Genomic DNA, 24,573 nt, shown 5'->3' with positions numbered 1-24,573 from the left:
TAAGGGAGGAGGGGAAACATCCAGTAGCAAAAGAGTGGTTTCAGAGGTTATCGAATGCAGGGGAAAGAGAGACAATTTTTTCCTTGGTGGTTCTAGAGGAGCAAGGGGAACCTCTTTGGATGATACCTTCAAAGAGCGGACAACTCAGTTGTGACATAGGAGAAGGAGGAGAGAGAGGAAGAAGGAGAGTGGGAGGTCAAAGCAGGCAAGGAAGTGAGGGAGGGGATAGTGGAGAGGGTAGCAAAGGTGCCCAGGATGTCCAGAGTTTTAGTGGTGAAGTGTGTGGCTTGTGCGTTGCAGAGGGCCTGGGACGGAAGAGGGAAGGAGGAGACTGCAGAGGGGTTGACTAGTTCCTTGTAGATTTTAATGAGTTCAGCTGTGTTGTTGGATGCACCAGATATCCATGCCTAGATGTGGACCCTTTTCTTGGCACAGATGGAGAGTCTGCATTGCCTTTGGAGCAGACGGCAGACCAGTTTGTTAGAGGGTGAGCCTGAGGTTTGCCACTTCTGTTCCATATCTCTGCACTTGCGGTTCAGGGCTGCAAGTTTTGGAGTCATGCCAGGTATTACGCTTGGACACTGGTTTCAGGCGGATGCTCATGACTGGGGCAAGAATGTCAAGGGTATTGGTAACGGCTAAATGGAGGCTGCTGAAAGCAGAGTTAGAGGTAGCGTCTGGGGTGGGGAGCAGGAGGGATGAAAGTGGATGTGAAGGCAGCAGCTGACACTCATTTCATCAGAAGGATGTTCGTGAACAAGGTTGGCAGGGCTTTTGGAGGTGCGGTCAGAGGGTCGAGGGAACCCATGTGAGAGGAGAGGAGAAAATGGTCTGACCAAGAGAGTGGTGTGACCAGGGAGGGGTAGAAAGACAGAGGGCAGAGTATATGAGGGCATTCAGAATGTGTCCAGCTGAGTGGGTTGGACCAGAAGCGAGAATGGAGAGGGATAGAGAAGTGCAGAGGTTAACGAAGAGAGTGGATGCTGCAACAAGGGAGTCCAGTTGGATGTTGGAAATCTCCAAAGAGCAGGAGTTTGGAAGTGGTTGAGAGGAGAGAGGAACATAATTCAACCCATTCAGAGAGGAAGAAGGTGGTAGTCCCGGGGGGTCTTTACATAGTGGGAATGGTCAGAGAGGAGGAGCGGGAGATGATCAACTTGCAGACCAGGCTCTCAAAGGATGAGTAGGACTGGATGGGTATGATGGAGGAAGGATCCCACTCACAGAAGGTAAGGCAACCCCAGTGTCAGCACAGTGAGGTTGTGGCTTGGAAATGATCTTGAAGCCATCTGGGAGAGGGAGTAAAAAGCAGTGACTGACCTGGCATTGAACCATGTCTCGGTAAGAGCGGGGATGAAGAGGTCAGTATCTTCAAGAAGGGGCAGATATCGGCTGAGTGTTTGTTGGCTGACTGGGTGTTAAGATAAGCTTAATGAAGGAGGTCTCCACCTTGGAAGGTTTTCTGTGGTGGTGTACAGGGGTGTGGTACACCAGTCAGAGGGGGAGGGATAGGGAGAATGGTAGGGGGAGAGGCAGGTGAAGTAAGGAAGCTAATGAGGGGTGGCAGGTGCCGGTCAAATAAGAGGAGGTTTGGTTGAGGACCCTGAACCGGGATAGTTCCTGTCTGGTAGACATTAATGATGCAGCACTATGATGAGAAGCCTGCCAATAGGACTTCCCACTTAGAGAGGGGGAAGAGCAGAGATGAGATCAGGAGTCCATAGATCTGGCAAGGGAACAGAGAAAGGGATGTCATTGAAGACCTGTTTGGAAGTTGCACTGACATATGTGTCGACGATCGATAGACCAGGTTTGGCACTCATTATGTCTTTATTGTGATGTTTCTTCCAGAATTTGTAAGAGAAGGAGGGTAGGTGATAGTGCAGCAGTTGGAGAAGATGGGAGAGATGGTGAGTGCCATGAGGGTGGCAGAGGATAGTTGAAGTAAAGGGAGAGACTGCACTGCGCTCTTCTGGCCAACTCACTGGGCAGCATACTGGTTACCAGAGGGGCACAAAATGCAATGCACAATATGGGGTGCCGGATGCTAAAAGCACACACCTATGTTTGAGAATCAAAGACAGAGCACAAAATGCAATGTACAGTATGGCATGAAGGATGCTAAAAAGCACACACCTGGGATTGGGAGTCAAAGACAGGGCACAACATGAAATGCACAATATGGGGTGCAGGATGAATAAACGCACACACCTGAGTTTGAGAATCAAAAACAGGGCACAGAATACAAAGCACAATATTGGTTGTGGGATGTTAAAAGCACACACCTACTTTTAAGAATCAAAAACAGGGCACAAAATGCAATGCACAATATGGGGTGCAGGATGTTAAAAGCACACATCTGAGTTTCAAGAGAAAAACAGGGCACAATGCAGTGAGGGCGAGAAAGACAAGGTGATGTAGGATGAGTGAGTGAGAGAGTCAGACAGCTAATGTTTAGATTTGCTAGAGGAGGAGGCAGTGAAGAGTTCAATCCACCTGTGAGTCTCTTCCAACAAATTGGTAGCAGAGTGGATGGTTGACTGCGCCAACTGGGCACAAAGCCGACTCCTCTGCCGCAGAACCTGAGAGGCTGCAGGACTTCTTGCGTATTTCGAGAAGATGGGGAATGGGTCCCCCTGTGGAAAGGCTGTCAGGAGCCACCTGGGGAATATCCTGCACGAGATTTGTGAAGCATCCACCAGACCAGGAAGGAGAAGTGGCAGCTCTGGGGGATATGGCAGCCAAGCAGCATCAGCAGGCCACAGAGCATAATATTGACCCAGTCAATGTGGTTGTGAGGGAGGGTATTGAGTATTGTGGAGTATTGTTTAGTATCGTTGAGCATTGTCAAGTATTGTCAAGTATAGTCAAGGAATTGTATAGCATCTGTTGTGGTTTATTATGCAGTCACATTCAACTCAGTGAGTTCCTTTACCCCAAGCAAAGTGGCTCACATTAAAGCACTGTTTATTCAAGTTCAGTTTGGTGAGGCCTCCAACCCGTCTCGCACATAAGCCCAGCAAATACCCAGTGTAACCAAAGGACTAGGAACCAGGTTGCTGTGTAGTAAGAATATCTATTTATTAATTTATTGAATCAAGATTTGACAAACAGTCTAACATTAGCCAATAATGCTGTGGCAACAGCCAAAATCACTACTATGACTCGGTTATATAAAAGTACACAGGTGACATTTTGAAACATACAATAACAATTTACACAGATTTTATTTTAATTTAGCTGACAGAAAACATTTACAACCTAGTACAAGGTACACAGGAATTACTTTGAAACAATACTTTTCTCCCAGCAACCCCCACCCTCCAGACCACAATTTAATATGACCAATTTGATTGTAAGACATGATGCAGGCAGTGGGAACACAATAGAAAAATCGATTTGCTGCTGATTTAAAAAGGCACTGTTTGGATGAGGAATTCATTGGGAAAATCATTTTGTGCTTATTACTTAAAAGGCAAGGTTGGTAAAAAAGAACTCAAATGAAAACTGATTTTCAACACACGTGTAAATAAAAGGAAGGAGTGGATAGTTTGAGGTCAGAGAAAAATGAGAACAAAAGAAAAATGTTGTTTTCCACTACACATGCAGATGGGATACAATACCTCATAATTCTGGTTTAAAAGGAATGGGGAATTTCGTTTTACACCCTCCACACACACTTAAAAGATGGTGTTTTATGCATTACTTCTTTTTTTTAATTATGGACCCTCCCCTTTCCATGTGGAAGTCAAGGATTTCGGAGACAGTCAACCAGGTCTTTAAGGGCTATACCAGCTCTAACACACTGGGAATGAGCTATTGTTGGTTTCAAATTCTAACAACCCTCACTCTGTGAATTTCTATGTGGGAATTCATTGATTTACTTTAATCAAATGTGCTAAGGATCTACAGAGTTTCCCACCCTCCCCACACTTTAATGGAAAGGTTTAAGGATGGCTGCTCCCAACACAATGCAATTTCAACAGAGGGGGTAGTTTTCTAATGGGGAAATATTTTTGACTGAGATGTAATACATTTGTGTGAAGGGCCGACCCAGTTTCACCCTGCTCTACCCACTAATGGAACAGGATAGAGACAGGTGTCTCCCCACACAATTGATGGCTTTGGGTTATCTACTTTTGGTCAGGGAAAACAGCAGGGCTCAACTGGGTACAGCGCAGGTTGGGTCAAGGGCTTTCAGTCAGGGATTTTCTCCTGCACCCAGACTCCTTCTGGTCTACTGGTTTGGGTCCCTGTTAGCTACTCTGATGTTTCAGCCACTGTCTCCGAAGCAAGATTGAGGCCGTTCTGCTAGTTGTTCGTTGCAAGAGTCTAGCAGCAACTCTCTCCCGGAATAATTCACAAAAAGACCAGTTCTGATGCAAACTGGTCCTTTTATAGGGCTAGTTACATCACAACATTATCAAGATTCCTGTGGTCTGGATTGTCTACCTTGTTCCCTTCACCTCCCACCAAAATGATCCCTGCCTGCTGATAGTCCTAACCAAGAGTTTAGAGATAAGTATGATGTAGGCTGAGGGAGGTGATAGATATATCATTTCAAGTTGACAAGGATTCCTGCATCTTGTGTTCTGAAAAATCTCATACTGTAATAACTTGCTGGGTCTTTTAAATAAGCCCATGATGATACATATATATGATTTCGATATTTTATGGTGAATAAGACCATACTAATTTTACCGCCCTTCCTGAGTGGAGTTACAGTGTTTCTTGATTTTCTCATAGACCATAATAGTGAAAAATATGACACTGCATTAAACAAACGTTTATTTTGTCCTTCATCCTCACACCAACTTTCAATCTCTCTGCATCATGGGAAGGCCAAAATCAAACTTTTCTTAATAACTTATGTTATGTTTATCACACAAAAATCATTTTACTGTGGTTTAAAGGAGATTTATGTCACCTTTAATGAAAGTCTGGAACAAGCATACGCTGCCCTCTTTATGCAACAACATGTATTCTTCTATTAATTAAACCCCTGCCTCACAAACCTCACTCACTTTCTTAGCCCCCACCTTTTCCTTAGATTTCGATTCCCAAATACAATCAGAAGACCTAAATCCAGGTCAATTTTGCAGGGCCTGTTATCAGCAACTAATTGACTACCAGACATTCTCTCCTAGAAAGGCCAAACCAAGAGGTCATGGGCCACAGTTTCTTTTCAGTCTAAATGCCCCTCTGCATTCATGGTTTCAAAATACAGCTTTAGACCAAAGGTTTTGACCTTTTGACATTTTGCACAGCATTGTGCTTAACCATTTGTATGGCAAATTGCTTTTAAACCTGTTGTTCATAACATCTAGATTTTCCTTCCACAATATTATCCCTGACGTACATTCAGAATTTCACCAAATAGGCCAGTAAACAGAGAGCACCAGTGTCCACTTCTCCCACAAGTAGGCCTCTCCTTTTAAATGATGTCATTTTAATTTTGAAAAGTAAGTGTTTTTATTTGTGACAAATGCACAGTGCTTTCCTTCACTTTAGATTTCTGAATCACAGTATTGTGCTGAATTGAAGATAATGTACACACGTGTCTAAACCTGTTTCTTTAAGTAGAATGGTAGCTTTCCATGTATTTAGGAAAACAGTATTTTCAGCTATATATTTCTTTAGGCATGCATTGGGCACCTCCAGCACTTTAAAGCTTCAGGCACAATTTGTTTCACTTGAGCGTTGTTCATTTTGGTAAAGTTGAAAGACAGCCTTTTCTCTTCATGCCCTAGGCCTCAAGTCAGAAACAGAAGTGTTTTGGGACTGGCCTGCATTTTCTAATGTGTAGCACCAGTCAGCTTCACTCTTAAATACTGGCCGTGCCTGGTCTTTTTATTTCCGACACTCAGGGGCTATATTTTACCCCACACATTGTCAAACTTAGTAGGGACAGGAGTGGAGGTAGATGTCATTATTTGTGGTTAGGGCTCATTCGGGTTTAGAGGTAAACGGTTCTGGTGAACAACCTAGACTGTTGACTCGAAGGCACTGATGATGGAAGTATGTAAATAGTAATTTCCTGTGGGTTGGGCATTTTAGCTTGGGTCATAGATGACGGTATCCCCGTAAGATTTAGCAAGGGAACTGACCTAGATTACGGAAGGTGATTCCACTGGTTAAGTCTCGAGGAGGCATATTACCTGTGAGGCGAGGCAGCATGTACAGATCGAACACATGAGCAAAGTGGTATTCTCTGCTAGGTGGCAGGAACACAGCTCTCGGGTTGTGTTGGGGTTGTGTGTATTTTGGGGCAACGATCATAACATTTTGTTTGCAGTAATTGACTTCTTAGCACTACCTTGTCTAGTAAATGGGTGACGTCACTTTAGGTTTATACAGAGAACACAAAATGGTGAGGAGCTAGCATTGGAAAATGTGGGATTGGTAGACGAGGTGAATGAGTGGTAGTGCGCGGAAGGCACATGCGCAAGATTGTGGGCGTGTCTGAGGAGGCAGCTCTTGTGAAAATGGCGGTGCTCGGAGCACGCTGGACAGGTTGTAAAGCCATGGAGGCGTAGAGTGAACTTAAGGACAGTGGGCCTCATTACGAGTTTGGAGGTAGCCATGCCCCATTCAAGGAACTCGGACCCGGTACATCCCCATTCCCATTTGAGCCCCCATAGCGCTCAATTGGAATGGGGAGGATGCTAACAACGGACCCGTTAATGACGGGCCTGTTGTTAGCCTCCTGGCCTGCTTGTGGGACCCGCTAAGGATGCCTGGTTTTACCAGGCGTCCTTAGCAGGACCCGTGAGCAGTCCTCGGAATTAGGTGATAGGAGGTTAATGGCGCCGGCAGCTCTACCGGCGCCGTAATCCCCCTACCGCCAGGGTCGTAATGAGGCCCAGTGTGATTACCTTGTATTTTTCCCTTAACAGCGGACTATCGAAAATCTCAATTTGAGGTCAGGTAAAAGCAAGATTAATCAAGGGAAGTACGGGGGTGACAGCCCACTAAGCACCTGTGTAAAACCCTCCCACCATACAAAAATAAGATTTACAAATACAGTATTGAATGAGCTTAAAGCACAGAGGGAAAATTATCTAAACCATGGCCACCTTGCAGAAGTTTATCCAAAGATGTGCAGCAATCACTTCTGACACACATACAAGGTACCTATAAGGGGAAGAAGCTAGTAAGCCGCATGTCAATATTCGAGTTGTGGAAATGTTTCAGGAGGGAGAGGGGGATGCAGCGAAGGGTCAGTGGATGATGAGCAAACAGGAGGTGCTGGGGCTTGTGCCCCCAGCCTCCGCTCCCCCACCTGCTCCTGTAAGCGAGTACTCCAAGGACCCAGACGATGAGCCGGGGATGTACCCGGTGTCCAGTCATTAGTTCGAAAACAAAAGGATTGAATGCAATACATTCGAGTCAAATGGACCGAAAAAAAAGATTGAATGCCTTTTTTTTATGTATTTTTTGGGGGGGTTTTGCTCTATCTACAATTCATTTGGGCAAAAAACGGGAGTTTGGGGGTGGACCCCCCAAAAAAAATTAAAAATAAAATTCAGTCTTTCTTTTCAGTCCTTTTCACTCGAATGTATTGCATTCCTTTTGTTTTCAAATCTTTAACCCACAACTGATGTACCCATTACAAGAGCTAAGAGCAGCCAAGGTATACCCAAACCTGACATATAAGCCGCCACCATAAACCAGGGAAGATGGACAGAGAGGTACAGAGCCACCAACCACTGAGAGAGGAAGGAGCAGTGAGGTGCCAAAGGGCACAAAGGAGGGGCTAGAGGGCATAGCCATGAACGAGTAGATAGGGGGACAGATTCTCCTGAAGCTGGAAGGGAAGACAAATAGGGAGATGGAGGGAGCAACCAAAGCAATAGAAGACCTTAAGGAGAGCAGCCAGGCAACTGATTGGGCTGAGATAGTGGAGGAAGTGGACAGTAAGGAGAGAGAAAGAAAAAAGAGGCTGGAGAGAGAGAGCAGGGAACGGAGAGAAGAGAGGAAGAGCAGAGGCAGAGAGAGAGAGGAGAGGCTAGAGAGAGAGAACAGAGAAAGGAATAGAGTGGAGGGGAACTGTGGGATAGGAGAAGAAGAGAACAAGAATAGATAAAGAGACGAAGGGAGGCAGAGGAGAAGGAGAAAAGCAAGTTGATGGAGAGGGAGCAAGGGAAGTTGCAGGTGGCGAGACTAGCAAGACAGCGCGTGTACAGAGACGAGGATGAGGGTGAAATAAGGGCTATAAAGAAACGATGGACAATAGATCGGGAAGATGACCAAGTTATGTTATGTTATGTTACGTTATGTTAACCACATTTGTAAAGTGCAAATTCGCCAAAGCAGTTTGGCGCTAAAAGGAAGTAGTCCATGCTTTAAGAGAGTAGGAGACATAGCTCTTAGAACAAATATATTTTTAGTGCGCCACGGAAGGCAAGAAAATTATTTTTTGCACAAAGAGTCAGAGGTAAAAAATTCCACAATTTGGCGGGCGCTACTGAGAAGGAGTGGCCCCCTACCCTCTCAAAATGATAGCAGTGGATCGGGAGAAGACAAGCATCTTTAGAGCACAATGCACAAGATGGCACATAGGGACAGAACTTTTCCTGCAGGTACTCCGTTCCAAGCCTTAAAAGGCACAATGAACTATTACCAGTGATTTAAATTGAACGCTTTAGAGAACAGGAAGTCAATGGAGTGAATAGGGAATTGGTGATGTATGAGCACCATATGGCATGCCTGTGCAAGTACGGGCTGCACAATTCTGAAGAAACTGCAGGCAGTGGAGTAGATACAGAGACTGGGCCAAGAAGAGGGAACTGCATAGTCTAAATGACTCATAATCCAAGAGGCTGTTACCACGGGCCTGAACTAAATTGGGAGGAACGGAAAGACTTTGCATAGTACTCTGAGTTGAAAAAACCCAACCCTCCAGATGGCACTTACCTGAGCACAGGAAGACAGGAAAGTAGACAATGGGCCTCATTACGACCCAGGCGGTAAGTTACCGCCTGGGCCGTGGCTTTACCACCATGGCGTAAACTACGTTTACGCCATGGTGGTTGGCGGACTTACCGCCCCATTCCGAGGTCGGCGGGGCGGTAAGTCCCCAATCCCCATTTACCCTTCCCCATTCCCATTTTTGCCCCATAGGGCATAATGGGAGTGGGGAAGGCGTTAATTACACCACCGTAAATTACGGTGGCGTAATTAACACCAAGTTCCCTTACCGCCATGGTTTTTAACACCCGCTAGAAGCAGGTGTAAAATCCGCCATGGCGGAAAGGGAACTCGTGATTGGCGGTAAGGGGTCGGCGCAGCTAACGATGGCGCTAACCCCTTACCGCCAGGGTCGTAATGAGGCCCAATGTAAATCAAGGTTCCTGGTTACATGTCTTTACATCAAATATTTTGCAACTAAAGTATAATGCATATTCATCTAAACCTAAGCATCCACAATATCCGAAGAATTGATGAATACACATAACATAAGAGTAAAGCACCCTATAGAAGCATGTCATGCAAAGTGACAGTTACTACTAACGGTGCTTTCAGGTTTACTGATTTTCTGGTGAGAGGATCGAAAGGAACACAGAAAGCGCTTCAGTAAACATCATTTAACAACAACAGTGGTAAGCAATTTATTTCTCAAGAAAAAAGTACCCCTATTGAAATGTTAAACCACCAATGCTATCGTACAACATATTGTATAACATAACTATCTTTCATTTTCTGTTCAGTAAAACATGACAGAATGTATGGAGTTTGTGATCTCCAAAAAGGGGAAGAAACAACTAGCTTTCATGGGATATACATATAACCAAGAAAAGCAAGTGAATGAAAGAATATATTGGAAGTGTTCTGTATATTTCAAAAACAAATGCAAATGGAGAGCAATCACTCCCAGTGAAAAAGTGATTCATCAAAATGAGCACAACCACTACCTGATGGCACTAAGATTATGATTAGAAAAACAATCAGCCAAATAGAAAATAGAGCAAATGAGAATATGGATGAGGCGAGTGGATCAGTTATTAAACATGTGTGCGCAAAACTACCATTTCATGTAGCTGCTCAAATACCACAAATGAAAACACTACAACATCAAATAAGCAAACAAAGGCAAGTGAAAACCACCCGATTACAAATCACAGAAAATAATTACAACTTTTTACTGTTAAATAGAAATATACACAATCAGAAATTAATGATATTTGGCACATGACGTAACATGGAATACCTGCAACTTTCTCAAATCTGTCATGTGGATGCAACATTCAAAGTATGCCCCAAACCATTCAGCCAATTGTACAGCATTCATGGAATGATCGATGACTCTCTTATACCTTTAATCTATGTCTTGATGCCAAACAAAACTGAGGGTATGTACAAGTTCATTTTTAAATTCATTTGAGACAATATTTCCCCCAAATCACTCAAATCATGGTTCTAGATTATGAATTACAACAAATCAAGGCATTTACAGAAATGTTCCCATCATGCAAAGTAAAAGGCTGTTTTTCTCATTTCACACAAGCAATTTGGAGAAAATTACAAAACATAGGAATGAAATCAAGATATATAGAAGATTTACAGTTCCAACATAGCATTACATTATTGTTCTCATTAGGATTTGTACCTATTGATCAAGTGGAGAATTCTTACGAACATTTAACAGAATCACAGTTTTTCAAAGACAGTAAACAATACCTAAAATCACTGTTAGATTATTTTGATACTACTTAGATCGGACAATTAACAAGAAATGGGTCAAAAAGGAGAGCATGATACGATAAAAAACTATGGCACTGTTACAAATCAGTATTAGAGGGGCATGCCAGAACAACAAGATAGAAGGGTGGCACAATGGACTAAATCAGTCCTTCAAAATGCATACTCTGAAATTATGGAGCTTTTAAAGACACTTAAAAATGGAACAATCAAATCAAGAAATGCAGATAACACAAGTAATATCAAAAGAGAAAACACAAAAACAGGAAAAAGTACAGAGATACAAAAGAAAGGCTGAAACAGTACATACTTGATTTCGAGAAAGTGGACAAAAATATATACTTAAACAGTATGGCATTCAATATAACATGTTAACCAAAACAAAAAGAAGCACTTACCAGATCCTATTGATTCCATAGATAAATACACAAGACAAAACACAGATTCAACAGCAATCCACAGATTAAAAGTTCAAAATGATCCACGTTCCAGATAAAAAAAAACAACAGAAGAATCCAAAAAAAGGAATCCAAAAGTCTGTGTGCCAAAATACACAAGTAACTCCCGGTAAATCAACAGAAATCCACATGAATCCATGTGCTGAAATCCACCAGTAAATCCCAGTAAATCCATAAAAGTTCAGAAAAAATCCATTTAAAAAAACAATCCACCAAAAAAGAACAGGAAAACCAACAGGAACTCCAGGGAAACCTTCCTATCTGGAAAACGGAACTTCACAAATGACGCTCACTTATTATGTTCAACGCATTGATTCCTATGGAAAACTATTCAAAATAGTGACACCAAGTGGTGAAATAATGTATCTACTCTATCTCAATGTTACAAGGCAGTACTTCAGTTATTGCAATTATTTATTTAATACAGTTATATGAAAACAAATATTAATATAATTTATTATTACAGTTATATGAAAAAAGGAAAAAAGTTATATATTGATGTGCATTAATTCATTGAAAATTCAATTAAAAATAAATACTATGGAAAATGCTTTTGATGGAAAATGATTTTGATACACATAATTTGATGGAAATATTTTCTTTAGAAATCATTTCAATGAAAAGACTGCACCCACAGGTTCTTTACCTAAGGCATGGCATAGGGCAAGGACCCAGATCTGTAGGCCAAAAGGCAGAAGCCCAGACTGGGGTGGAGAAGGAGGAAACAGAGTTAGGACTGTGTGCTAGGGTACACCATCAAGACCTCCATCTTGTCCCCATTAAGTTTCAGCAGTTGTCTCCCATCCATCTCTACACTGCTAACAGGCAGCCCCTAAACTGAGATGCTATGCCCGGATGGGTAGAATCAAGCCGGAAGATGATTTGAGTATCATCGGCATAGAAGAAACACCTCAAGCCGTGGGCGTGGATGAGCAACACAAGAGACTGAATATAGATGTTAAAATGTGCGGGGGAGAAGGTGGAGAGATGAGGGACCAGACTGATCACAGAAGAGGCCACAGAAAGAAAATAGTAAAGTGCCAGTGTCTGACTACAGTCTGCCAAAAAGGAGGAGAACCAAACCAGAAACTGACCCAAGAGGCCAGTAAGTTCCAGGCAATCGAGCAGCACCTAGTGGTTAACTGTATCAAATGCAGCTGATAGGTCCAGCAAGATCAGGGCCCCCAACCTGCCTTTGTCAGCCAAAAGGGAGAGATCATCATGCACTGACACAGCACACTTTCCGTATATTGACCAGGATGGAAACCGGATTGAAACAGGTTAAAAAGAAAAAGCGCTCCAGAAAGGAAGTGAGAAGGGGCAAGCACAGAGACTCTACCAACTTCATAAAGAAGGGCAGAAGTGAGAAAGGACAGAAATTGGCAGGTGCAGAAGGCCCAAAACAGATACGACTACTAGGAGACTTAGCTCTGCAGAAGATTTCTGCAGTGACATGGGCTTGGGGTCAGGCAATGAAGGAAGACACCGTGGGGATGAGGGAGGTGAGCACAGTAGGCCTCCATCCACAGGGACAGGGGCAGACAAATGGGTGTCATGGGAGAGAGGAACCAGTGCTTGGGAAGTAGGAGGCGCCAAGGATGAGCGAACACCCTGGTCAATGGACAAGTTATGTAACATCGATGACCTAGCACCATACGTAGAGATGCTTGGAGACTTCCCAGGATCAAGAACTGATTGACATGTACACAGACATTAGAAATGTAGACAGACAGATCAGACTAACTCAAAGTGCAAATGGGGAGGTAGGGTTCCCACAGATGTCCCTGTTAGAAAAAAGAGGGGGCCGACCACAATATATACCATGGAAGCATATCGACAAAGAAAACCTGAGATGTAGGTCACCATCGTTGTCTTCGGTTGCTGGAAAATGGATATATGAGATGGAAAGGATGACAGCGGGCCAGAGGTTAGAAGTGGGGTACGTGAAAGGACTATTAGTAGCGATCCTCGGTGAAGCTGCCGATGACTTATGGAAAAGGGCAGGGTTTCCTGGAGTGACTACCCAGAACACGGCACACAATGGTGTGCTGTTTGCAAATTACAGAGCTGCAGTATGGCAAGTATTAAGGACACAATACGCGGACACGTCAAACATTGGTGCAATTATGGCTCGCAAAATGGAGATAGACGAAGACCCCGTACACTACATTCAGGTGATCCAAGAGCTTTGGTGCCTTGAAACTCGTGAACCGTGGGACAAAACGGTAGCAGTATTTTACCACATATTATGCCGGGGGTTGCCAGAACCTGTTCAGAAACAGTTAAGGAAGTTGGTAGGCATGCAAGCAACATTTTGGCCAGAAATACAGCATTCGATCATTCACCAATGTAGACCATTACAAGAGAAATTAAAGAAGAAAGCGGAGGAAACAAAGTTAGAGGAAGCGAAACTAGTACAGACAACATTATCAAAGTACGCCATAGAAGGTGCAGTGCTGACAAACGCAAGTGCACAGGGGAATCAGCTGCAGTAGTACACATTGCCACCCACGGGGGAGAATTCATGGGGCGGGGGAACATGCAACAAGGGTTTGAGGAAGAGGGGGGCCATCGAGAGAATGCGTGTATGGGCTACAGATACATCACAACCAATGGGATTTCGTAGGAGGGTTTAGGGGATATGGGCCTAAGGTGCAGCAGGGCCCAGGGGATTATGCAAGGGGTTTCCAGAGACAAGGGAGAGAGCCACCAGAGTGCTGGTCATGCAGGCAGGTGGGCACATTTTGAGAGCGTGCATAAGCAGAGGGATGCAACAGAATTGGGAGCGCAATACCAGCAAGCACTCCAGGTGGATCAGGTTGACTATTACACACAGGACCAACCACAGTGCATACCCGCAGACACAATAGCCCATGTCACAGATACCACAGATGCAAGCACCCGTACCGCAGTATATGCAAGCACCTCAGATTTGAAGCAGCACACAGCAGGTGCCACAGATACAGAACGGTGTACAGCCAAACAATGGCACAGTATCATGCATTGATTCCATGGCAACAACCCCCATTAGAAACCTGGGAGGGGTCACCATGGTGATGAGCAACCCATTTTCTGGAAATGGTATGTCCTTGTACCCTCAGTAGGACTGTCAAATGGGAAATTATATTGTGCCTCCTATTGCAATGAATATATGTATGGTGGCCTACGCCAAGCTGCTTGTAAGCCACTTGCGAAGTAATACGTGTTGCAAGGTCCTGACCTTAGAATCAATGTAAGCCGCCATTTTAGGTCAATCAGCCATTTTAGGCTCTCTCTGTAAAGTCACCCTGTGAGTTAAAATGGTGGACAATGACATTCTGAAATACAACATGGCCGTCTTGACCTCTGTGTGTAATTAATATGTAACTTGCCTGCAGGCCACTTTTTAGGGTCGTGAACTGAGACCTTGTCCTTCGCTGACCTATGTGTAAAGGATTACTTGTGCCAATGAAACTAATCCATGAGCATATGTTAAGAAAATGTATCCGAATACTGAACTGAGAACATTTGTTTAACTAAATTGTATTAATGTTTGAGAAGACTCTATGAGAAATCCTAAAATACACTGTTACCGTGTAGGCTTGTTGGCGAATGTATTAAAGGCAAACCCTAAGCGTATAGATGTGTGAACTCGGCAGGAACCCTAGATCAGTAATGTATTAGAGGAATATTAACCCGCAGTAGGGTTGGACATCATGTTTGCAAACGTATATAAAGTGGGACTATTCTAATGTACAGTCCCACTCAATGAGCACACTGAACCACGCTGGAGTTTGCTGTGTTGTACTGAGGGCCAATAGATATCCATTACTTTTGTCCTCTGAAACTGTTCAGTATAAACTAAAAGATCTTTGTATGTTCCTTTGTAACCCGTGTTCGGTGTATTTCCTTTTGGGGTACTCAGCCTCGATATTTTAACTTTGTTTTCACAGGACAGTCCACAGACGGACTTGTAGTGCTCCATCCTGTGGATCACACCCAACCCTGTGGAGGAACTTTGCATGAGGGTGTCGATCAGTGACAAAACATTTTACTTTCTTGTACACACAGGGGGGCCTAGGTCCTATATTTGAGAGGGAACATTTAGGTTGTCAGGCAATACCATGTATACTCAAGGATTCTCTGGGGCTCGAGAAGTGGTTCCTTTTATAGACAACATCTCCCTTTCTATAGGGGAACACGATTTGTCACTACCTTTACTTTATTCTCGGCAGATACCTGTAAATATACTGGGACAAGACATGAGCAGACTAAACATGACACATTTGTTCACAGACAAGGGGATAGTGTGCTCTACACCAGGAATACACATGCTCCACGTAAGAGAGGTCATTCAAGCCTATTGTGGATGGAAGGTACAGAGGGGGGTGCCAGTGGATGAGGAGCTGTTCCAGTATGGGACTGAGATTGCAATTGCATGACCCCCAGGGTTTGAAGGGAAGATGTGGAGAGTACCAAGTGAGTATTTTTTCAGATCAGAGATATCAGTAGACAAGGCAGAAGGGACATTAGTGCCAATAGAAGGTGAGTATGAGGGATGAATGGATAGCAGTAGATGGGATGGATGATACAGGCCAACCATGACGAGCAGTGATCGCTGTAGCAGAAGGGTACAGGCTAACCACAGTGACAAAGAACTATTCAGGGATGAACAATCAGAGCACAAGATGGTGTTTGAGATGAGTGTGACATGTTGGTTGAAGATACATTACAGAGAGGTACCGCAGAGGATAGCAATAGCGCTTGAAGCAGCACAATCCTTTTAAGAGGAAGATCTGGCCAAAGTGCCCAGCATCATATGGACCACAAGTCCCTATGATGTGGGGCTTCTGAAAGGAGTCGGGAGTGAAGATAAAGCTGAAACTAGGAGCAATCTTAGCTAGACTAAAACAGTACCCATTATCAAAGGAGGCATACAAGGGCATCTAGGAGATAATTGCAGCACTTGTGGAACGGGTTATTCTAGTACCATCAGACTCACCACGCAACACTGCTGTGTACCCTGTTAATAAAGAAAAAGGGGTTGTGGTGTTTCATCCAGGATTTGCACCCCCTCAATCACATTGTAGAAGCAGAGTATCCTCTATTTACAAATCCTGCAACAATATTGTGCAGCATTCTGGCAGAAGATGCCTGCTTCACTGTCATAGACTTGAAAAATACATTTTTCTCAGTACCACTAAACCCAGACTCACAAGACTGGACTTCTTTATGTATAGAAACCAGAAGTGGAAACATACAGTACGTCATCAAGGCTACTGCAAGTCACCCTCTATATTCAACAGGGTCCTCCAGAGGGACCTATGTAATGTACAGAAAGAGAGCACGGTCCTACAGTACGTAGACAACTTTTTGATCTGCAGCACTACAGAAGATGAGTGTGGAAGAGACTCAGTGAACATGCTGACAATGTTAGCTGATAAGGGATGCAAGGTGGACATGGCCAAACTACAGTACTGTCTGAAAGAAGTGCTATGCAATGGACAGATGATCTCCCAAAATGGCTGACAAATCATGCCAGATAGGGTGGAGACAATACTTAAAACAGCCAAACCCACAACAGTGAGAGAGATGCAGCAATTTTGGGGGTTGTGTAATTACTGCAGAGCATCGGTTTTTGATTACAGCACATACACCAGGCCTTTACGGAGCACTCTGAAGGAAGCACAGAACAAACACAAGACAATAAACTGGACAACAGAATTGACTGAGTAATTTAATGGACTGAAGGAAGCAATATGCACAGCTTTAGTGTTAGGGATCCCAGACTATAAAAAGGAATTCTTCCTGTTCTCAAACGCTGATGGAGTAGTGGCGAAGGCAGTACTGACACAGAGGACAAGCTAGGGGCACAAGCCAATAGCATACTACAGTGGGAAGTTTGACCCAGTGATGAGAGGATCCTACCAGTGCAAACAAGCTTTGGCTGCTGCCACATTAGCAATGGACAAATCAACAGAGACTACCATAGGGTGCAGCACCACTCTTTACATGGAGAATGCCCTCTTCACAATACTAGAGAAACCAAAGAGCACACTGACAACTCAGAGAGCAAATGTGCTCATATTTTGGAGAACAACTAGAAATGGAGACAGCATTACATGCCCAAAACTATGCAAAACAATGGCATTGAAGGAAGGGTGCAATCCATTACCAGAAACACGAATCATGGAGTTGCAGGGAGCTACAAACAGGGAGGAGAAAGAACCGTGGACTAGGAGGGGACATACAGTATCTTAGACAGACACCCTGTGGTGGCAGAACAATACAGGGAAGGTGGTGATGTCATTAGCATTATTGACCACTGCACCGACACAGTTCCATTATCCAATGCACACAGGGAAGGAGGTAATTGCTGCCCATATTGGAGAAACATGGTTCTGTCCTAATTAGGCAGAACGAGTGGCTGATTTTGTAAGCAACTGTTTGACATGTAAGCAGTTCACCGCAGGGAATACATTGAGAGTTGTGAGAGAAGCCATACCTCAATCAGCAGGCCCTTTCCAGCATCTCCACGTCGACTATGTCGATATGATCCAGGTTTTTTCAAGGATACCGCTACATGATAGTGGATGTGTGCCCATTCTCTTGGTGGATTGGGGCAGGTCCCTGTTTCCATCCTGATGCCCTCAGTGCAGCAGAATTATTGGTCTGGGAAGTATTCCCACAATGGGGCATGTGTGAGGTCCTGCGGTCTGACAACGGTCCTCATTTGGCCAATTAGATGTTCAAGCACATTACTACATTGCTGGGCATTCGACATATGTTCTCTTGCGCCTAGCACACGCAAGCAAATGGGGTGTGTGAATGCCGAAATGGCCCTTTTAAAGAAGTTATTGCAAAAAGTAAGCAGAGAAAAAAGAAGAACTGCCTCTACTGCCTGCCCCTTGCACTCTTTGCATTGCACAATAATTCAGGATCTGACCACCATTTAATGCGCCATGAGGTCGTGACAGGATGGCACATGCAACTCCCACTGGCTCCTCCCACTACTGCTTTCAAAGATGCTGAGAGTAGTGCAGATGTGTTAGGCCATGAAAGGTTTGATTACATTACTTCCTTGATTGCTAGTTGCTTTTTTATCTCTCGCCAGATACGACACCGGGGAAGCCCAGAAGACAGAGGAGAAAGCACCACTGACAACAAACTAAAAGACTCTGGAATAAAAAGACATTGTTAGCATTGGTCATACAGTGTTGCTGAGGAATTTTATCAGAAAGTGGGATGCACCCAGATTTACTGGCCATCATATCATTGAAGCAGTAGCAGACAAGGCTGTCAGATTGGCAGGGAAGACAGTCTGGAATAATCTCTCAGACATCAAGCCCTACAACTGGAGGCCTCACCTGGCAACAAACTTGACAGGACCAACGATCTGAAGCAAGAGAAGCAAAACGATAATTCTGAATTTACACTGCTGAGTGGAGGACACCCAATGGCTACTTGCTCAAGGGCAGCAAAGTTAAGGCAAGCACTACCAACACATCCAGAGTTAGGATACACTGGGCCTCATTACGACTATGGCGGTAGGTGTGCTGGTAATTACTGGCACGGCTGCTGCCGGAGTCGTTTTTTTCCGGCACCCGGCAATGGGCAATTACCGGGGCATTCAGGCCCCACTGGACCTGGTAATTGCCCATTGCCGGTATTTATTACTCCCCATTCCCATTGAGCCATTAGGCTCAATGGGAATGGGGAGGCCGGTAGCACCGGCACCGTTAATAACGGTGCTGGCGCTATTGGGTATGTCTGCTCGCGGGTGCTGTTCTGCATGGCAGGTCGAACTGTCGGGCTGACACGCACCCGCGGGCAGACCTCGTAGTTTGCTGTTCCGGTTACTACGGTACCGGCAAGCTTACCAGTACCGTACTTACCGGACCAGAAAACATATAATGAGGCCCACTGTCTATTTGTTATTTTATTCTCTACATACATTCTTCGAGAAAGTCGAATATAGTATTTAGTGATTGTTTATGTTACCTGCTGATTTCCAACCTAATACTTTCTCGAACCCATTTGTCCACAATGTGAGAAGACTCAGCAGATTTCACCCCAATTCACCTACAGTATACTTACTATCTTGCCTTTATAGCATATCTAACCCAAGTGTACACACAACTTGAACAGGGGAACCTATCTATTCTTTCCATACTGAGGGACGCTGGAATTAGAAAACTGTGGGAACAGCTGTTTATCTTTGCTATAAACGATTATAGGGGCCTTAAAGAGGGCTTAAAGATTAACTGACACTAACACAGTAATGCTTATTTTTGCACATTTCAGGCACGCAACTACATATTCATGCTGCACAAGGGGACGGCAGCACAGGTAAAGATGGGTAAAATAATGCAAAATGTGGAGTATTTGTATTTCTATTCTGGAGAATTTCACTTGTTGCTAACATTACCAAGCCCCCAGCAGGCGGAACGGCCATGTCAGGTGGACAAGAGAGCACTGCAAGTATGGTAAAGAGAGGTAAGAGCGGTGTAGATTTAGACATGAACGGGGTTAATTTCTATCTCACCGACACTGCTTGAGTGTCTAATAACATGTGGTACAATCTCATGACCAAATTAGGCAAGAAAACCACCAGGTTGAGCTGTTATGTCTGCTCATTAATCCCCTATGCCATGAGGGCCTCCAGAACGTTTATAGCAACTGAAATACTAGCATCACGAGCAAAGTGCCTGATGTACCTGTCTATGGTAACCACTCAAGGAAGATTTCAAGGGAAAACAGCAACAATAAGATGGATGTCTCAGGTGACATTCTCATATGAAGTTAGTTACATAAAGACACTTGACATGATGAACAATTATTGGCATCTAGACAAAGCAATACAATATATAACTGATGGGCCACAAAAAGGAGACACAAATAATACAACATTCAAAGAATAGCCCTGTCTGTGGACAAGAGTGAAAAAGACGGGAGGAGACCCTGGTCACTGGGAAAGACCACAGATGCTTATGTATGGTCAAGTGTACACTGAGGATATATGGAAGTATGGAGTAATGAGAAGCAAGGCACACACTCTAGTACAATCACTGGTGAACAAGGCATAAGCAGAAAATGACATATGCCAGAAGGAGTGGGATGCAAGTGCAAAGTTGCTCACTTGGGTGGAGAATGAAGCTTGACTGATGCCTATAATACACCTGAAAAATCCAGCACTTTGTTATCAGAATGGTGGTAAAGAGAAAGTTGGAGAGAATGCAGGATGGCACAGTATAGAAAAGCATGCAGCGATGAAGATAGGCACTGCAGTACTGATGGACCACTACTAGGCATGCAAGATGCTGCCACCCAACTGGGGAGGAGTTTGCTTATTGGCGCATATCAATATGTCTCATTGGTTGCACAACGAGAGGAGATAAAGTTTGATGACTTTCCAAAAGTGGACAAAGACAAAAGAAAAAAATGGTCACTAGAAGCAGGAGTAGGAGAGTGAAAAGAGGTGGTAACTATTTCTCGGAAGCGTCAGAAGCAGCTCTAGACAAAGTACCACCAGAACATGGGTTATTCAGCAGGACCCAAATGTTCTTTGCGTCAGTGGTTCCAGCATTCCAAATGTATACAAATGTGAAATGGTTACAGATTACCCGGTGGGAGCTGATGATGACAATAAACTCAACAGTGAATGGGTTTAATGCAATAAAAGAAGAGCTCTGAGCAGTAATATTGATGGCACTCCAGAATAGATATGTTCTGGGTCTGCTCACAGCAACGGAAGGAGGACTTTGCACACAAATTGCGAGTTCCTGTTACACATTTATACCTGCCAAAGACAAAGATATCGGCACACTCACCAAAGCTGTAACCCAGCTATCCATGTTCATGCCAAGATGGAGGAAGAAGGCAAGGGGACTGGAAAAGACCAGAGCTGGATAGCACATCTGTGGTCATGGATGCCATCATGGCTGTCAGATGGGCTGAAGGTAATACTAGGAGCACTAATATTGGTGGGAGTGACACTATGCGTGGTAAATATCTGTATTGTAAAGACAGCAGAAAATACTATTGGTATGAAGGTCCTGATGGATGTGAACATAGGCGGAACAAAGCACAAAATAGTGGAGGAAAGAGACAAGCTGAGGGACAGAATAGCAAACTGTCCACTATTCCCACTTGAGGGGCTGAAGCTAGATAATCCATGTAATGCAAAGGTCTATGAAGGTAAATGGGTATGGTGCAACTAAGAAGGAGTATGCCCCTATATGGACTGGACTTTTGATGATCACGTAATCTATTATGGACACCTCGGAGTGTTAACAAAGTTATGGCAAGCAAGAGCGACAAGTGTGAAGTATGAGGATGTGGTTGACAGGTCGATCAGAGTGGGGAATGAAAAGAGGGTCCTGCGGATGCCCCTCATCACCCCCAGATTCATGTCACAATGAAGAGCCAGTTTTGCTCGCAGCCACCCATCTTATTTTGGACAAATCCCGAGTGCACCAATGATTGACAAGTACACAGAAAGGTATCCTCTCAGCCAGCCATACAGGTAAAGGAGAAGATACAGAGATCATGGACGGAAATACACTTATGGACAATCCGTGACACCAAGACATAGCAGCATTAGACATGAAGCACACTCGCAGTCTTGCACCGCATCACACAAACACACACTCTTATACATGAAGAACATGCTTACACAGTTCTATAGCTAGAGGACAGATACATATACATACTATCAATGCTTTTATGATTTTTGCATTAGCCAAATTCAGTAAGCAGAACCGCAAGGTACACAAGATCCTGAGAAAGCTTGCAGATGCTTATAACCATGGTCAAGTGGACATGCAGGAGTATATATGGAGACTGATATAACCACACATCACTAACCTATAGGGATCCTAGCATAACATGGACAATGTAGAAACCACATTATACGGTTTAGGAAAATTACAGCAAGCCTAAAGCCATGGAGCATGAAATGAGCAAAACTGATTCAGGCTTCACAGAGAGCAAGATGTGCGAAGCAGGCTCACAGACAATGTCAGAGATATGCCAACATTCCAATGTTAAGACAAGACAACAAGGGGACCAGCTACAGAGAAGCAAAATCAGTCTGCGTAAATGTAAGCTGAAGAGCTTGATTCTGTGGTCCCTAAGCTGTTAGTACAAATGAGACAATGGACAGTCATCCGTGTGGGCAAAGCAGAGCCGATCCCAGCAAGTCATACACAGACGGCAACAAGTGTTGCAACATGAGGAGTGCATTCTCATAGCAAAGATTGTACACACAAGTTACAATGTTGACACTTAATCATTCTCACAAACTTGAAGAGGTGCACAGATGGCTGAGAACTCAATCAAGTCCCAGGCCTGGGGAGACCAGCTCTGACCAATCACAGTTTAGAAATCCAGGGGTGGATGGCAAAGGGTACGAACCAATGGTAAGCCAATTACTCAGCAACAAAGTAATAGATAGTTTCTTGGGGATGGGACATGCCAGCCACCTGACATGCGAGGACCAGTAGAATAACTTCTATAGGATACCCGATAGGTAATAGTACTCTAGAAAGCCAATCCCTTGTGATAATAGATTTTTCTTTGAAGAGCCCAAGTGTTGATGACATCCATCTACAAAATGTTGCCGCATGCCATGGAGAGCGGAGATGTACCGGAGGATTCCCATTGTCTCATATTGATCCCTGTTGGTTTTATATGCAATAAACCGCAGCATTAACTTGCTGCTGGCTGAGTCCTCTGTTTATTCTGGGGAGGGTGTTGGGCCCTCAAAGTCAGAATGACCCCCAGCCATACTCTGGCATACCTGGGAGTCCCTCCCAACAGCTCAGAAATTACTCCTGTGCACGCCACCCCAATTAAGAGTGCAGAAATGCTGAGTGAAGTCCACCAGGGCTTACCTTGCTTGGCACTTGGGCAATTTCCAGAATCTCATAATGTTTAGGTAGGGAGGGGAGTGGGCTCTGGTAGATGGTAGTGGCTCCTGATGTGAAGAGCATAAGGCCTCAAAGAATATATGTCATTTTATATTAAAGGTTATTATACTGTGCACTGTTGCCACCAGTGTGTTTTCTTGGCACTTCGGCGGATCTTGCAGCCTCAGCTTGCAGTGATGGGTATGTCCATGGCAAAACATTATTTTGGTATATTTGGCGTCTTTCCTCGTCCCTTTTTTCCATGCGTATATTTATATTGCAGCTCTCTGGTAGTAGGAGGAAGGAGCATACTACAGGTGACTGTCTATAGCGCTGCCAATGACATGCCTACAAGATCCTCTCTGAGCCCAGAACCAACTGACCTTGAGGTGGACTTACTCTGATATTTATGGAGTGGGTCTCTGCTTCTGTCATTCCTACGCACACTTACTCCTCCTTTGAATGCCTGGTCTGCAGGCTCTCTATTTCTCCTTGTCTCTCTTTGACTGTGGCCACCATCTACAGGCCTCCTGGCCAGGTAGCTATCTTCCTCTCAGAGTGTGCTGACCTCTCCTACTATCTTCTTACCTCCAGCTCTCAACTTCTCCTCCTCAGAGACCTCACCATCCACCTGGATGTTTCTAATCCCTCCTCCGGACTCTTCATAAACCTCTGCAACACTCTCTCTCATTCCATTCCACCCTCTGGTCCACCACACTCTGCCGGACACACTTTGGATGTTTTCATCTCCTCAGACATCCCCTCTCTCACCATCTCACCACTCCTTTCTCTTGAACTGACCACTTTCTGCTTTCCTCTCACTTGAAACTCTCTGTTCCTCAGGCAAAGCCCACCCCAGCACTGCCACCTACCTTCTCGATCATTCGTCCCATAAAGCGTGAGTCAGTGGATGCCTTTACCTCTACTTTCTCTGCTCCTCCTACTCCTGCAACTGACACACTCTGACACAGCCCTCTCTAACCTGCATCTTTCTACCTCCAACGCTCTCCACATCCTTGCCCCTGTAATGAGGATCAGTCTGAAGTCTTCCTCCAAGTGCAACTCTTGATATGACTCCAACCTCGCCATCGTGAAACGCAAGTGCAGGATGGCTGAGAGGAAGTGGAGGGCTTTGGGCGCATCCGCTGACAAAATGGCCTGCTGCCTGTTACAAAGGTAATACAGACTCTGTGTCATGTCCAAGATGGAAGTCCACAGCTAAGCCTGTATTTCTGCGACCTCTAACAACACAGCAAAACTCTTTAAAATCTGCAAGGAGCTGGCCATTTCTTTGACAGTCTCCACCTCTCCTGTTCCCTCCCAGGCCCTCTGTACGGCTAAGGCTTTTCACTTCACCTCTAAAACCCAGGAGTCCTCACTCTCCTCTTCCTCTCCCTCTACCTCTCCTGGCCCCCTCTGGCTGCTTCCCCCTCTCATCCTCCTTTCTCCTCTTTCTCTCTGACAACAACTGAAGAATTTTCTAGACAATTCCGATTTATGACTTTGTTATCCAAACAGGTTCCCCC

Source organism: Ambystoma mexicanum, chromosome 6p, assembly GCF_040938575.1.
Source record: "Ambystoma mexicanum isolate Mex_15411 chromosome 6p, UKY_AmexF1_1, whole genome shotgun sequence".
Classification (NCBI taxonomy): Eukaryota; Metazoa; Chordata; class Amphibia; order Caudata; family Ambystomatidae; genus Ambystoma; species Ambystoma mexicanum.
The sequence above is the reverse complement of the archived record's forward strand: the minus strand, read 5'-3'. Positions refer to the sequence as shown.